The sequence below is a fragment of the Argopecten irradians genome, chromosome 10, assembly GCF_041381155.1.
Source record: "Argopecten irradians isolate NY chromosome 10, Ai_NY, whole genome shotgun sequence".
NCBI lineage: Eukaryota > Metazoa > Mollusca > Bivalvia > Pectinida > Pectinidae > Argopecten > Argopecten irradians.
In genome coordinates this window covers 33819980-33825164 of record NC_091143.1, presented here as the reverse complement: position 1 = coordinate 33825164, position 5185 = coordinate 33819980, and the positions used below count along the sequence as shown (strand labels likewise).

The 5185-nt window shown below is 31.0% G+C and overlaps 1 long non-coding RNA gene across 1 annotated transcript; it reads right to left on the bottom strand.

Moving 5' to 3' along the window:
- Positions 1 to 247: 247 nt before the first annotated feature.
- LOC138333706 (uncharacterized) lies at positions 248 to 2498 on the bottom strand. The gene is made up of 3 exons (XR_011210023.1): positions 2206 to 2498; positions 957 to 1067; positions 248 to 388 (listed from the first exon to the last, which is right to left on the bottom strand). It is a non-coding gene; the product is annotated as an uncharacterized lncRNA (long non-coding RNA).
- Between the last annotated feature and the right edge of the window lie 2687 nt (positions 2499 to 5185).

Genomic DNA, 5185 nt, shown 5'->3' with positions numbered 1-5185 from the left:
GCAATACTGTATTACACATTATGAGGTGTCCGTATATCTATACATGCACATGTGTGTTATGACTTGTCAGAATTGTAGACACATACATATATCTTGTATCTTTGGCCTTTGGTTGCATTATGTATGTATAGAATATCCATGTGCATGTATCTATATATTGTGTCTGTCATGTTTAATTTTTTTAACACAGTAACTTGTAAAAGTTCACAACTGTATGAATTAAATCAGAAAGAACTCAAAAGTCAGATACAGGTATGGTATTTTTAATAATGCAGATTGGAAAATGGTGATGAACTGGCTGAGTTTCAGTTTCATAACAGGAGTTTGGTTATCTTCCTAAGGTTGTCACCCACTGATGTCCATATACATGTAGTCCAAACTGATGTACCTGTAAGTTTTCAATAAAACAAACATTGTAAAAAACATCCAGAATCATAAAATCATTTTAATGGCAGTCCCTGGTTGTACAAACATCAAATGAAATGTATGGTACACTATAAGTAACTAAGTATAAATACATGTGTACACATGTTATATGTATGTAATTAAATACCTTTTTTAAAAAAAATCTTGCTCATATTGAATACACTACAGCTTAGAAAGTTACACTTAAAAATAGATCTTAGACTGATAAAGATAAAAACTTTTGGTATAAATTCCAAGGTGTGATAATGAATATAAGAAATGGTGAAAACACCTTTTTATATATATATAAAAAATTATCCAAAATAAGTTTCCAAACCCCCCCCCCCCCCCCCCCCCCCCCCCAAAAAAAAACCAAAAAAAAAACCTCTTGACACAGGGACCTGGCACGGATTGTTTTTTACCCAACAGACAGAGTATACCTATTTATGATACTATAACTTATATATGTATACTGTTGGTTAAAAATTTTGTGCCAGGTCCCTGTGATCCATTACTGATTAATTGAACTTAAGAAATATGTTTGCTCTTACCTTTGCAGTAATACAATCTAGCAGATTTCTCAAAGTTTTACTAGTCTTCCATTAAAACTTCTGGTTGGCAGTATAATTCAATAATTGATCATTACAGGTAAGAAAAATATCCTGAAAAGAAGATGAAATATTCATGTCAGATTTGATTTTTTTTACATTACTCTCATTTCAGACATATTAGAGACTGAAAAACATAATACAGTATGAATAATCATATTCAGCTATTGCAGATGCATTGGTGTTTTTTAATCTGGTCAGGTATTCCATCCATATATAAAAAGTTCAGGTACAGAATCTCTTAAAATGTTTAAAATTAAAAATAAAATCACCATTCCAGTTTCCATCTGCATAGCAAGATTATTCTGGTTCCAATGACTCTAGATCTATTGCCAGACTAAGTGAAGTGACATATCATACTATAGAATGTCTATTATGTGGTGTTAGAGTTAGAAGAAACTCTGGTTACTCTGAGCATCAGGTGCAGATTACATGTATTTTTATTTTATCTTTTTCTTCACAATTTAACTAATGTAATATAATATGTTTTTCTTTGTACATAAATCCTCTGTATGTAAACCTTGAAACTGAGGGATTGATCAACTTCAAGTTTGAATACCGCCTACAAATGTATACATGGTCCATGTACACAGTACTTATACATCTTACCAGTTATACATAAAATATAACTGAAACCATATACAATTGTGTATATGCACTGTATATCTGCTACTTAATTATTTATATTTGTTGTACATTCCATTTTAGTACAAAATCTGACATGACAATAAATGTTCATGTATTGCTTGAATTTGGACAAAGACATATCAAACATATGCATGTTAACACCATTTTAGCAACTTGAATGTGCAGTAACACTATACATTGTACATCTACATGTAGGGGTGGAAATAGATTGTGACCACAACATATGTACACTGTATATTGTTCAAATAATGTTCTAAATCTGTAGAATTTATTTGTAAAATGACAGAGCCTTTTCATTCATGTAATAATTACTCACACAAACCCATACAAACAGCTGTTATGTTATTCCAATAGGCCCACAGACAAATAGTGTGTGTGTGTTGGGGGGGGGGGGTGTACCTATATTTATAATATGAAACATGCTATACTTTATATACAATGAATGATATCACAGTGCAGTTCATGCTTATGAATTTTGCTCTAGAATTACAACCTGATAATGCATTTTGTATATTTTTGTAAAGAGAAATTCAAATATACTTACTCAACATAAATGTGCCTTGGAATCCTTGGTGCAGTTACAGTATAATTCAGCTGTCAATGTAAGTTCATAACAACTGTTATGTAGGCTTGTATCATCAATAACGTCGATATTACTTCAAAGTTTGTTTGTTGAATATCCTAATCAGAAGGTTGGTCATGTTGTTTTGGTAACGATTTAGGTAAAATGTCCACATACATCTGCACATGGCCCGTGTTGTAAATCGAAAGTGGCTGTCCCGGTCAGGAAATACCCTACTACTATAAATAGATATCGCTGTCGTATACCATATCATCATATAATTCTTGTTCTTCGTCAAACAATGTTTTAAAATTCATTATTCTAATGATAAATTTAATATATATTTCTTTTGTAAATTTTATCTTATATTTATATCGTTTGAGAAAATCAACTCAGAATCGATGCCCATCTTCCTCGCACAGGTGCTTGTTTTGTACCGATGACGTCAACATATTAGAAATTGTACCGGACCGCGATTTCCGTCGAAACTACTAGCAGATTTGTAGAGGCAATAGAAAACTTATTTCGGCATGTAATGAATTACAAATTTGTGTATTTTGACCAGTGGTTTCTCGGCTTTCTTGGTATGTATGGTAAATAGATATTTTGCTTATTTTGTATTAGGATTTCGTCGAAGTTTACTGTGTAGTACACATGGTACTTATTACATGTACTAATGCTACGAGAAAAAATAATGTTAGAACGAATTTCTTTCAATATAATTAGTCACACATAAAATTGACATTATCAACTACAAAATCCGTGAAATACAAGTATTATTTCTTGCTACTTGTTGCATAATTCGAGATACAATGTCGAATCTTCGCTCCGGCGATTACGCCGTCTGACACACGACGTCAACAATTTAAAAATGCTCGGAATTAAGTTGGCATGAATTTTTAACTCATTGAAAGAGAAAAAAGACGATGCCATATGAATTTTTTCTCAGAACAAAAGTTGTCGGCTATTATCTGTAGTTTTACAGGATGTAAACAGTATCCCGATAGCTCAACAAATAAGGGAGATATTGCGATTTTTTAAAGTAACACCGACACGAAAATGCGTAGAAATGCGTAGTTGGGAGTTAAGGGTACTACTAATTGTTCTAAAATTTACACTTCTTTTTCCTTTTGTGATTTTAAAAGGCCCAAAGGGCCTGAATTCTTTGTAGTCATTTTCAATAAAACCTGCACAAAACATGCCAAAAGAGGTTAGCCTTTGTTAAATATTCTACATTTTTTATTCATAAATCATTTGAGTAGATCGTTATACTTTATATTTAGGTCACTTCTTTTAGATTTTAACGGAAAATTTTGTTTGAAATAATAGTTCTTACGAAAAAGTAACACTTTTTGGAAAAAAAAACAAAAACGAAACATTGCTCTTTGTCATCTCAATTTACACTGTTACTGGTTTTGTCACACAATTTTACCCCCATTTAAAAATACTCCCTTGACATTTTTCTGTCAATGTGTAAATTAGGTTCAAAATTAAAAATCCGAGAAAACTGTTTTTGAGTGACTTCAAAATAGAGAATTCATGTAGCAACCGGACCACTTCTTTGTTAGTATACCTAGTTATACATTTCCAGTTTATGATTCCAGAGTCCAATGTAAGTGAAAATCAGTGTACAGTAATATTTTTTGATGCTAAATATAATGGTAACACCTTTTAAAATATTGGTTGCCATGGTAACAAAACGGAGGCCTCTGATTGGCTGAAGTTTAAATGATGTCAGAATGAAGTGAAAATTGGTATATACAAATGTAGAGGTTATGGGGTATGCCGATTGAGATAGTAACAGTTTTAAATACACTGTTGCCCTTGTTTCGAAATAAAAGCCGTCTGATTGCTCAAAATTAGGATTGTAGCCTTTGTGTTGCTGGTATTATTTTTAAATTATACATACTTTATTTGAAAATCAAATGTAACTCTGTTTCCCTCTTTAATCATTTTTAATTCAATTTTAAAATAGTTTTTTTATCTACATAAGAGAGATGGATAATCTTAATTTGTATCTTTTGCGTCTAAGCTGCTGACGAAAATATATTTCTTTCCAATAAACTATTTGATTTTTGATATAAAAAGAGAAACTATTTGTTTTACTCAAGAGCATATCTAGTTGTTAGGCTTTTTTGTACTGTTAGGGAAGATGCATGAATAGAAATGCAATAATGTTAGAGTACATATGTTAGTTAACAAAAAATTCTATCACTAACTGTTGTTTTATTATGGTGTCTATGATCAATTTAAAAATGTATGGTCAACTAGGGTAAATATTGATTTTTTAGAAAATTCCCCATGCTACATTTCAGCCTATAAAATGCTATTTTCCCGGATTTCATTTTTTTGGAAAATATCTTTTATACGATTATACCTATAGCGTGTTTTTAAAAATGGTTTAAAAGTGTGGACAAAATCGATAACATGCCAAATATTTCGAGCAAACCCAATATCCTCAATTTTTATCCTGACAAAATTTTTTGTTTTTTTTTTGCTTCAAAATCAATTTGTAGTAAAAATAATTCGTAAATATCTTCATAAAATGGATATGAAATAAAGAATGAAGTATCTTTTATTAACAAAAATAATTAAAAAACGAAAATTATGTCCAAAAGATGGACACAAGGGGTCCCCTTGGGTATATGGCAATATACCCAAAGTAATTTTAGAAAACATCATTTCAGGCCCTTTATGCCTTTTTAAAACACACAAAATAAATAAACAGCACATAAAAAGTATTTATGTACCTAGACCTTTAACACTGCAAATTTTGAAAAAATTCGGCACGTTGGCGGATTTTGCAACCCCACCTTTAGGTAAAATAATTAGTTTCAAAACAACTATTCTTTCAATAGGAGTAAGCATTCTCCTTAACTAACGACCTACGATATTTGTACTTTTGTGTAATATAAACTGGTCACCTTATCTATGTTAACTAAGTTATCAATATCAAACAAAT